Source organism: Medicago truncatula, chromosome 4 (genome assembly GCF_003473485.1).
Source record: "Medicago truncatula cultivar Jemalong A17 chromosome 4, MtrunA17r5.0-ANR, whole genome shotgun sequence".
Taxonomy (NCBI): Eukaryota; Viridiplantae; Streptophyta; class Magnoliopsida; order Fabales; family Fabaceae; genus Medicago; species Medicago truncatula.
Genome location: NC_053045.1, coordinates 3,698,406 through 3,711,376, shown reverse-complemented (window position 1 = coordinate 3,711,376; position 12,971 = coordinate 3,698,406). Strand labels below are relative to the sequence as shown.

The window sequence follows — 12,971 nt, the reverse complement described above, 5'->3', positions numbered from 1 at the left end:
CATGTTGTAGGTTTAGTTTTTGATAATTTGAGAATTAGGGTTAAGAGTGATGATTGTGATGATTTTGAATGAAAGTGAAGTTGAATAATATAGGTTGTTTTTTCTGATTTTTCTTTTCATCTCTACCCTGAATTTGAAATGAAATCTGGTATTGATAGGTCCAGAATTGGTCTTAGGCGTAAACACGAAAGTTGTAGGTATGGATGTTAGCTTTCTAATGCCGTTGGTCTCACGTCAAAACGATTTATAGAACTTGAGTTATGGTCAAATTACTGCACGTAGGTCACAGTGAATTTTTATGAATTTTAGCACAACTTTGTCCGAATTTGAAATGAAAACTGGTATTGATCGGTACAAAATTGGTCTTAGGTGTAAACACAAAAGTTGTAGGTATGGATGTTAGCTTTCTAATGCCGTTGGTTTGACTTCAAAATGATTTATAGAACTTGAGCTATGGTCAAATTACTGCACGTAGGTCACAGTGAATAATTGAATATGATTGATGAATTATTATATGTATGTATATTTTTGTGAATACGATATTGTTCATGATTGATGAAGTGTTATATGTATATATGATGTTTTAAGATGTTGATTACCATTTGATGTTGTTATATTGTGATATAATTATATATGCATTACTTGAATTATATGTGAATAATTGAGACGTTGTTGACTTGCATTTGATATTATTATGTCTTGCTGTTTTTGTATACTGCTGTGTTGCTGTTGTTTTTTAACTAAGCTGCATGAGTCGGTCTAAGTTGATTAAGATGATGAGGTTCTAAATTATTGGATTATATAAGAGATGTCTAAGTTGTTAAGTTGTTAAGATGTTGAGTCCATTGCATACTCATAATACGAGATGGGAGAGGGCTTGATGATCTGTAATGTATATTTATACATAATACGAGATGGGAGAGGGCTTGATGCACTGAGAGCCTATTTACGCTCAATATGGTTGGTACCACATGCATGATAGAAGATTAAGTTGCATAGTCAAGTTGTCAAGTTATCAAGTTGTCGAGTTGTTAAGTAGTTAAATCATGAAATTGTTTAAAGTTGTGATTCTTTATATGAACTATTAAATAAGTGAATTATGATATGTTATTATCTATGATGAATATTATGATGATTTAATGTTGTTAAATATAATTGTTGAATTATATGCTTAATATTATTGTTTTATGAAATCTCACCCCTTCTGCTTGGAAATGTTGCTCTTCGTATGAGTAACTTGCAGGTGACCAAGAATAGTTGATGTCGTGTGAGCTTTCTCTCTCGTGTGTCTTAGGTGCTCTGATACGTAACGGGATGAGAATGTTGTTATTGCTTTTCTATTCCTTACGTATTGTTTTTGAAGATTTATGACTATGTTTTAAGATTAGATTTTTATGAGACATTTATGAAGAGGCCTTCGTGCCAAAGACTATTTTAGTTATTGAATAAATTCCGCTGCGAAGTATTAAAGATCTTGTATTTGAATTTTAAAGGATAAATAGTTATTTATTCAGTTTATGATTTTAAGAAAAGAATGTGACATTCCGTTTATGTTGAAAAACTCTGATTATTTATGCGAAATTTTTATGTTGGAAAAACGGAGTGTTACAGTACCCACCCTGAACACATACACAAACCCGTCCAGAATATAGAAAATCAAATTATTACTCCTTTTATAGAAAATCATATGACACTCACTTCTTAGAGTTCTCTCTCTTCTCCTTTCATGTCTCACACTCTCAAGTCTCTCATTCTCCACCATCATAGTCATCGATCGAAATCATCTTTTTGCTGGATAATGCATTACAACATTGCGCCCACGGATAAAAAATATTTCTTTTTTATTTAAAAAAAATCCACTGCGGGAATGAGGATGGTGCGAGGAAACCCGAACCGAAGACGGAGACCAGATTCAATTTTTCATCCCTATTAGATATGGATAGGATAACGGATAAGTATATAAGAGTAGGGTATGAAAATGGAAAAGGTAAAATCAGTACCATTGCCATGCCTACTTATGACCTAAAATGCTCTTATGTACTCCTATAAAATTACTCATTATTTTATGCATGTCACATTTTAACCTCAAACGTACAGTACAGTACATTTCATTTTCTTGTACTTTTGTGATTAATTAGCTCATTAGTCATTATAAAGAAATGAGCATTCATAATGGCAAAACACTTTGATTCGTCTTTAACTATGATGTTTTCCTTTTTCTAAAGAGCAAAGATAATTTCATTAAAACAAAAGCACATGGTTTGTCAACAAAACTGATGCAGCGTACAACAGAACCTTAATGTTCCACCTTCCAACTAAAAGCAAGTACTGTATAACTGGAGGTGGCATTTAAATTTGTGCACCATGCAAATATAAATGTCAGTTGTCGGTTGCTCATCTGCCGTAATAAAAACAACAAGGGTATGAGAAGGTGAGTGCCACCGAGTAAAGATTCTCAGCATTTATGGTGTGTTTGGTTGTGAGAAGAAAATGAGAAGAGAGAAAAAGGTGAGAGAGAGTAAGAGAAGAGAGAAAGATGTAAGAAATAGAGAAGAAATGAAGCATTGTTTGGAATAAGAGAAAGAGATAAGAAATAGGAATGAAAGAAGTGTTTCTCTCTTTCTTCTCTTGTTTGGTTTGATAGAGAGTGAAAAGAGAGAGATGTAATTATTTATGAGAGGACAAAAATATCCTTCAATTAAAAAAACTAATATATAATATTTTGTTATTGATTTTCTAAATAAAATTATTTTAAAATGCTATGTAATTAATAATATGTATTATTTGGTATACTTATTAATATTTTTATTAAATGTAATATTCAGTATATTTATGTTTGCGTTGAATTCACTATTAAAATAAAAAAAATTATGACATGATAATTTTGTATCTTTTTTTATTATACTTTTTTTTTGTATTTTGTTTTGATAACTAACTTATTCCTTTTTCAAAGAAAAATATTAACCTACGTTACAATGGATTTATGTTTGATACTTCTTTTTATTTTTTTGTTTCGGTAATCATATGTTTTGGCCTAACTAATTTTGAAAGAAAAAAAAATCAAACTAAACAAGTATTAGAGAGAAAAAGGCAAAGGGTAAATGTGGAAGATGACAAAAAAGTGGATCTTTCTTCCCTCTTTCTCTGCTAACTTGGAGAGAGTCCTAAAAGTAGTGGGACCCATGCCTGTCTCTTCTCTCTTCTCTAATTCTATGCTGTACCAAACAGAAGAAATGTTGCATTTCTCTTGTATCTCTCTCACCTATTTCTCTCTCTCATAAATCACCTCTACCAAACACAGTGTTAATCTCTTCTCCATTTCTTTCATTTTAAAAGATATAAACACAAAAAAAAATTTGCTCAAAAAAAAAAACACAAAAAAATTTAAAAATAATTAATAATGGTGGAATTCATTTAATGATAGAACACACCACTTTTTTTTTTGTCTATCTCTTTCTTAATTGCAATTCTCCATTTATTAAAATAAATGGAGAGGATCTCAACCCGCCATGTGGTTACGGGCGTGCGTTTAAGTTTCTAAACATTACGAAATTAAATTCTGGCCCATTGGTTAGAAATATTGCTCCAATCGTCTCAAAAGAACCGAGTCATTTGTAAAAAAAATATTGTCTAAAAATATTTGATATATTTCTCTTTTCAATGAAATATTAATTATTTTTTTCAATCAAAACTCTAGTTAATACTACTTTCATAATTCATAATTCAATATATTCTATTTTGCTTTTATGATGATGGAGAATAAACTAATACTTTACAAAACACTCAAAATCATTTTCCTCTTTCTTTCACTTATAATTTTTTTTCTTAATATTTGTGAAATGAACAAAATGCTCAGTTATTATGGTACGAAGAGAGTATCCTTCTAATATTCACTCTCTTAGATAAAATCATTTTTCTCTTTCTTTCACTTACACACCCTCCGGTCATTATTATAAGCAAAACTTTGCATTTTAAATTTATTCATTAAATGATGAATGTGGTCTATAATAAAGATCATATACATCATTAATTGAATGAATCTAAAATGTAAAGTTTTGCTTATATTAGTGATCGGAAGGTGTACATTTTTTTCTTAATATTTGTGAAATGAAAAAAATGTTGATCAGTTATTATGGTACGGAGAGTATCTTTCTAATATTCACTCTCTTCTTAGATAAAATCTACGTGAGGCTCGTCACTTTATGTATGATCCATTTTCAAAGTATGAGACCATATGTGTTCATCCAATAAGAGGGTGACTATTTGAAAAAGTGTTAGAAAGACAGTGTCCATAAGGCTTCCATAGTTTTGCTAACGAGTACCTCTGGTCATTTTTTAAGTATTCTAAATTAAGAAAAAATTCTTAAAAAGTCAAATATTTCTATTTCTAATGCATTAAATACACAAATTTTAACGTCCTTAAAGATTGTCTTGGACGCACTCGTTACCATTTTTCTTTATTTAAATGCTACTACAATTAAGATGATACAATTACAAAGATCATAAGTTAGGATAAACCCATCCGCATCGATACATATAAAATATCAAGGAAAATATGGGATTTTCAAAAATGAAATTACAACCCTAATAACCAAACTAATTTCTGCCATAAATGATCAAAGATTAAAAATAATATGAAATTTACGATCTTTAATATCTTCCAATTACGGGAAAAAATATGCAGGTATCCGCTCAAATTGACTATGAATGGTCTCTAATATAACTAATTGAACCACTTGTTGACAAATCCTAGGTAAAATTATAAATGTTTTTAGTTTTAGAGTTTAAGTAAATTTTGATTTCTTATGGTACTAAATGATCAAACGTTTACATGTTTATGTTATGAATCCTTGATAGACTAGATTTAGGTTAATTAAATTTTTACATGTTTATGTTTTAGTTTTTAGTTTTAGGGTTTATGTATATTTTGCACTCCAAGTGTTTGATGAAATGTTTGAATGAATTTTTCATTGATTGTTTTTATTTTCTTAAGGTGTAGATCTAAAGCAATGGACATTTATCTAGTAGATTCAAACACAATGTTAGCTGCAGTCTGCTACAACGTTGGAAAGCCTAATCTGTTCAGGGTTCATGTCGATGTCATGTTAGTAGTTCTGAAGGATCAACTAAGTCAAATTAACTGACAACTCAACCACAGAGACACAAGGAGGGTGAACGGTGTTGGATATCGACGTCCATCGATCGAATCAGCCGGGAGATTACAATTCAGCCAGATGATGCTCAAGAACGACGACGACATGACGGGCATGTTTGTGCTATTTGGTCAGCACAACACATGTCTCAACGATAGAGTTGGATGTTTCGTTGTTGAAATCTTCTGAAAATATTCTCAAAAGTTTGATTCGGTCTGATGAAGATTAAGTTGTTTTATTATGTAGTGTCATTATTTTGTTGGAATTAAGTTTAATTCATGGTAGTTTGTTGAAGATGTTTGCATTGAAGTGTCTTATACTTAGTGTAAATGTTTGTTTGTCTCTTTGAAAACTCGAAAAAATGAAGAGAAAATGTTTTTTATTCTACCTAATGAATTGTACAATTCTCACATCAAAGTCATTCGTATAAGAAGAGGGTGACGAAAGGGAATGCATTTCCAAGATGTCTTTTTGAGCTTGATCATGCTCCTCTGTCCATTGAAACATGTCAATTGGTATGGCAGTAGGATAAAGTTCCAATGAATATATTGGAAAGCATTCATTTTTGTCATTACTCATCTTATACGAAGGTATTTGATGTGAGAATCTATACGATTCATTAGGTAGATATACAAAATGTGTTCTCTCCATTCTTTGGAGTTTTCAAAGAGACTAGAAACTTTTTACACTAAGTATAAGACATTTTAATGTCAACATTTTGAGCAAACAACCATGAATTTAATTTTAAATCAACATCATAATGATTCGACATCCTTAGGGAGAATGTAATGTAACGCAACACTTTGTTTATTGCTTGATTTGAACGGAGATGAAATTATACAGCAAATGTTAATTTGTCCAGTTCTATTGTTTTGGAATTTATTTTGTGTACTTGTGGATTTTAAGTTGGGATTTATTTTGGAAATTAATGAATTTATCTTTCTAAGACATGTTTACCATTGGGCAAATGAATGCTTTTAAAAAATGTAGTGAATGATTGGAAATGAAAAAAAAATAAACATAAGGTATTGTGAATGAATGAATGTATAAATGAATGCAATGGTAGCCGGTGATGGATATTGTGAAAAGAGCATTGCTAAATCACACGACAAATCCATACGCACGACAAGCACGATAGGTGATGTGGCATCACTTCCTTTTTTAAAATTAAATTTTAATTAAAACAAATTAAAAAAATCTGAATGATGTTTAGTAGAATACACGGTCGTGCATATCCCACGACAAAGCAAGTCGTGTATTCAAGCATTCTCTTGTGAAAAAAGCACGTTTAAGGCTTAAAAAAAACAGCAATTATTGAACGAATTGTTTGTTTGGTTAGCTCACCTAAAACTAGTGCATGTTAACTTCCATTGGGAGTCGGCAGCAGCTAACTTCGATACCATCACTAACAAACGCTGGGTACCAAATGATACTTAACTTATGTTGGGGTGGAAACGAGCAAAAACAAAAGGAGAAGACAACTTTCGTATTTTATTCTATTACAACAGTTACATTTAAATTAGAGATCAATTTTCCAAAATCAACCCAAAGACAATTGACACTCCTAAATATTTTATTATAAATGTATGACACAAAGAAATAATAAAAACATGGAAATAATATTGGGGAAATAAGTGTTCCCTGAACTTAACTCACCTGATAAAAGATAATGCATAATATCCATTTATTCATATTTAAGGTGAATTTCTCTAGCCTAGGCTATTGGAAAAAAATATATATATATTAGGGAAATAAGCACACTACACCAGAAGAAGTGATTTCTATGGTAAATCCTGGTAGAAGAAGTTTTTGAAAAGCTCCATATGCCTGGACTGCAAATGAACAGAAACAAGAAGTGATCCATCTCCACTAGAGCTTCGCATAATATATAATCTTCCATCAGGAAGCACAAGAGCTGGACCAAAAAACAAAGGCTTACCCCAACCAAAATCTGCTTCATAAACTGGCATACTCATCCAACTCGTAATATTCATGTTAGGGTTCCCATAAAACGTTGCTGCTTTTGCTTTTCCATTTTCCACAATCGAAGTCCTAATAAAATCCAAACTCTCTTGGCATCTAATAAAATCCAAATGCGACCTTATATACTCAGGATTACTGACCAACCCAATAGCTTCCCTTATTTTTCCTGCACCATAACTTAGTGGTTCATTTACTATATCTTTTACATAACATATCGGTGTCAATGCCACAGCTAAAGCATTCCCAAAATAATTTTGAGGCAAAGGAGGGTTTATTCTATTACGAATATCCCCAGGCAACCTAATCACGGTTGGTTGAACATCGTCTAGTCCACGTGCTTTGCATGCACACCTCCATAAATGCGTAGTAACAACCTCGTACGTGCTAAAACGTACTTGATTATTATTATTATTTGTTGTTTTCTTTAGTTTCTCGACTTGTTCGGTTGTTAGTTTTACAACCGAAGCAGTTGTCTTCATTTTTGTCTCAGCCACGGTGTCGGTGGTGTTGAGTAGAAGTGGGAAAGGCATGAACTCGGGGTGATCGAAACGTGGGAGTGTGGAAGAATCAAGAACCGTTCAATCGAGGAAAGGGATTTCTTGATCCAACAATGTCTCGTTTCTACATAGTTTAGCCCATGAATTGATGAAACTAATAGCTGCTAACCCATCACCTAAAATATGACAAAGAGATATTCCAATAACAACCCCATGTTGAAATAATTTTGTGAGTTGAACTATCAACAAAGGGATTTCTTCCAAGGGTTGAGTGTAATCAATTTTAGGTACAAACTCATATTTTGTGTCATCATTATTGGGTGCTAGGTCTCCAAGCTGAGCTAATGTTTTTGTTGATTGGGCTTCAAGAAACATCACTCCCTTTGCATTACAATTTAATTCTATACGACCACCTTCTGTCCATCTAATTCGTCCAGCTATTGGATGGTAATGCACTAAAATCTTGCTAAGGGATTCTCTCATCCTCTCACTGGTTGTGGGATTTTCTTTGTAGACATGGATTGTTGAGGTGTGGCTCCTACGCACTATTTGATCACTATCAGATAAGATCAAAGGAGAGTTTGGAGTAGGCTCATTGGGAATTATGGTGTAAGAAGCTGTTATGGTTGTTGATGACATTTTGTGAATGTGTATGGTAATTAATATAACACCAAATAGATTTCAAGCTTGGTTGATTAATTTGAACAACGGCCATCCAATATATATAGTACAAAACTTGGCATTTATTATTCACACTCTAGTTTTTTTTTTTTTCCGCACTAGTTTCCGATCCACCAAAGGTGGACGACTAATCCGGCTCGTGTGTAGAGGCACGCGCACTAGCCAAGCGTTGTTCCCTTGGGAATCGAACCCGATATTCTCCGGATACATTCTTGAAAGGAGCTTCTTATGACTAGAGCCCAAGCAACTTAGTTATTTACACTATTTAAACATGTATTATATTATACTCCACCAGTCACTATTACGAGTAAAAAACCATATTTCATTACGACATTAAATATTTTGTTGAAAAATGGTGAATTCAATCTTAAAGAAGTTTAAAAATTATTGTTTCCAATGAAAAATTGTAAATTCATTTGTACATAAGTCAAAATGTAAACTTTGTTTTTTGGAAACTTAGTTCTTTAGTTAAATACACAATTTGCCCCTTGACCAATTTCATTAATTTGTTGTGTGAATATTATTGTGTTATATTAATTGCCGTCTCGATTCCAAAAAAATTGTATTGAAAAACTTAAATAGTAGTACTAATTTCCAAAAAAAAAATGTATTTAAGAACTTAAAAACAAAAGTTATTGGGTGTAGTTATTATTTTTTTCCTTAAATATACCCACAATTAATACTATTAACTTGTCATAAAATATGAAAAGTAAAATTAAATACAATTATAAAGTTAAATAAACTTTTCCTAATTTGTTCATTTGATCAAGAGATTCAATTATCTCACTCACCAAGGTGTTTGATCTCCAACGAAAGAAGAACCCAATAGTATAGCCTGGTTGTTTATCACTTCCATTGGCAATCGAAAGAATAACATCAAGAAAGGGGGCCGCATCAAGAAGCTCCTCCGCTCGCTTTCATGAAGATGATATTTTTGTACAGAACCATGGAGATGACCGTTGAACCCCTTCTTTCAACCAGAAATGAAATTATTTTACATAAATGACATTAATTTCATCTCTAAAAGTATTTTACAGAGATAAAATCAAGTATAATTGATCCATAATACATGATTATGTACGAGCGGTACTTGATCCACCAAGCCTGCATCAAAAATAAACATGGTGTTCAGTGTAATTGTTACTGATTTTATTTGCATTTATAAATAAAAAAATTAGTTACTCCTCCGTCCCAAATTGTATGACGTTTTGGGCATTTCACACATATTTAAAAATGTAATTAATATTATATGAAAAAGAGATATTATGAGTTGTTTTACAAAATTGTCATTAATAAATAATATGGGAAAGATAAATAAAAGACTTGAAAGAAGAGAGAGTAAAAAATAATTAAGGTTATAATAGGAAAAGTAACATTAATGTTTCATTTGTATTGTAAAGTGACATACAATTTAGGAAAAATATTTTTTCTAAAGTGACATACAATTTGAGATGGAGGGAGTAGTATTTATCCTTCTCCTAAGCAAGATTTGTCTCTAAATTGAATGTTCTTTATTTCTCCACACACACCCTCACACAATAAAATACTCGCCCGTCCCATTTTAATTGAGTTTTTTTTTTTCATTTCACACATATAAAGAAAAAATATAAAGTGAAAAAGAGGGAGAGAGAGAGTGAAAAAAAAATGGCTTTGAGTGTCTTTGTTAACTATTGATGCATTTTTTTTATCATAAATGTAAAGTAGAATATATTGAATTGAGATTAGTGAAAGTATGATTAATTAGAGTTATAATTGAAAAAAAAAGTCATTAATATTGTATTGAAAAATGAAATTGATCAATTTTTTAGAATAATATTTTTTACAAATAACTCAGATATTATGGAATGGAGGAATTATTGTGTTAAATCTATAGTGCTAGACTTTTTCCCGTGCTATGTGTATTAATTAAGATACTAATTTTTACTGCCATCTTTATTTTGATTAATGATCACACGGACATTAATTAAATTGCTCTACTATATTACCTGAATTGTTTGTCCAACTATCAAATGTGCGCCTGCCTACCTTATGATTGGATATGACAACAAATTCCGTACATGTGGGTATCCATTCGAGCCAAACTTAATTTGAGGATTTTTTCCGTTTTGATTGTGTTTGAGTTTTCCCCAATTTTAAAATATGGGTACGAAACGGGTTACGGGGATATAGGTACTCACCCTGAATATATACACAAACCTGTTCCGCATATAGAAAATCAATTTATTACTCCTTTTATCTAAATAGAAATTCAAACTCTAGATCATTTCATTCACACCGTTAGAGTCTCAATCTCTCATATGACACTCACTTCTTAGAGTTCTCTCTCTCTTCTCCTTCCATATCTCACACTCTGAGTCTCTCCTTCTCGATCATCATAGTCATCGATCGTAATCATCTTTTTACTGGATAATGCATTACAACATTGCGCCAACGGATGAAAAATACTTCTTTTTTATTTAAAAAAAAATCCACTGTGAGGATGAGGATGGTGCGAGGATACCCGAACCCATTGAAACTGGAGACGAGATTCAATATTTCATCCATGTTGGACATAGATAGAATAACAGATAAATATATGAGAGTAGAGTATGAGAGCGGAAAAGGTAAAACAAGTCTCCACCCCATTGTCATACCTACTTATGACCTAAATGCTCTACTTTTCAATGTACTCCTATAAAATTACTCATAGTAGCTCATTATTTTATGCATGTCACATTCTAACGTCAACCGTACAGTACAGTACATTTCATTTTCTTGTACTTTTATGTTTAATTAGCTCATCAGTCATTATAAAGAAATGAGAATTCATAATGGCAAAAAACTTTGATTCCTATTTAACTATGTATGTGTTTGGAATACCGGTGGAAAGCTCAAAAAAGCACTTCTAGGCAAAAGCTGAGATTTTCAGCTTCATAAAATCATAGTAAAAGTGACATTGGGTAGCGTGCACCGTAAAAAAAATGTGATGTCAAACACTGCTTATGTTGTTTTTTTTTAAAGAGCAAGGAATAATTTCATTAAAACAAAAGCACATGGTTTGTCAACAAAACTGATACAGCGTACAACAGAACCTTACTGTTCCACCTTCCAACCAAAAGCAAGTACTCGAGGTGGCATTTAAATTTGTGCCCCATGCAAATATAAATGTCAGTTGTCGGTTGGTCATCTGCCGTAATAAAAACGAGTTAGATCTTCTTCATTTATAATTTTTTTATTTGGTGAGATAAAGACACAAAATTTTTTGTAAAAAGTACACCCTCCGATCTCTAATATAGCAAAAGTCCACTTTCTAAGTTTATTCAATAAATAATGTATGTAGCCTATAATTAAAACTGCATACATCATTAATTGAATGAATCTAAAAAATGAATTTTTGTTTATATTAGTGATTGGATGGTGTATAAAATAATTAATGCATGTGAGACCCATTTAATGAAAGCATTTATGATTAAATGCTCTTTTGATCCCTTAACTATTTAATTGGTATCGCTTTGGTCCCTTAACTAAAAAAAGATTGTTTGAGGATTTTAAGTTTTTTTTTCGTCTCGTTTTGGTCCCTTCTGTTAGATTTTCGTTAGTTTTAATAAAAAACGTTAAGTGTGGATACATGGCACCTTGTCATTGGCTCTGAGATTTTTTTTTTACAAAAAAAATCTATATATTTTTTTTAAATATATATATTTTATTTTTTTGTAAAAAATTCCCAGAACCAATGACAAGGTGACACGTGTTAACTCTGGGACACGTGTCACTTTGTCATTGGCTTTGGGATTTTTTTTTAAAAAAATAATAATTTTTTTTGTAAAAAAAAACTCAGAACCAATGACAAGGTGACACGTTTCCATGAGTTAACTTTTTTTTAAAACCCTAACGGAAACCTAACATAAGGGACCAAAACGAGACGAAAAAAAAACTTAAAATCTTCAAACAATTTTTTTTTTTAGTTAAAGGACCAAAGCGATACCGATTAAATAGTTAAGGGACCAAAAGAGCATTTAAGCCAAGCATTTACTATATTTTTTTGGTCTATCTCTCTAAATTGTATACTCCATTTAATATGACAAATGGAGAGGATTTTTACTCAATAAAAACAACAAGGGTACGAGAAGGCGAGTGCCACGAGGTTACTGCACTGGCGTGAGCTTAAGTTTCTAAACATTACGAAATTAAATTCTGACCCATTGGTTAGAAATATTGCTCCCATCGTCTCAAAACAATCGAGTCATTTGTAAAAAAAAAAATATAAAATTGTCCTAAAATAATTTATATATTTCACTTTTCAATACAATATTAATTATTTTTTTCCAATCAAAACTTTAATTAATACTATTTTCATCATTCATAATTCAATATATTCTATTTTGCTTTTATGATAATGGAGAATACAACACCTGACAAAGCACTCAAAATCATTTTTCTCTTTCTTTCACTTATACATTTTTTTCTTAATATTTGTGAAATGAATAAAATGCTCAGTTATTATGGTACGTAGAGAGTATTTTTAAATATTCACTCTTTTCTTAGATAAAATCTACGTGAGGCTCGTCACTTTTTGTATGATCCATTTTCAAAGTATGAGACCATATGAGTTCATCCAATAATAGAATGACTATTTGAAAAAGTGTTAGAAAGACAGTGTCCATAAGGCTTTCATGGT

General features: G+C 31.4%; 1 pseudogene; it reads right to left on the bottom strand.

The window, feature by feature from the left end:
- Nucleotides 1–6,728: 6,728 nt before the first annotated feature.
- Nucleotides 6,729–8,318, bottom strand: LOC11413045 (spermidine hydroxycinnamoyl transferase-like; annotated as a pseudogene).
- Nucleotides 8,319–12,971: the final 4,653 nt, after the last annotated feature.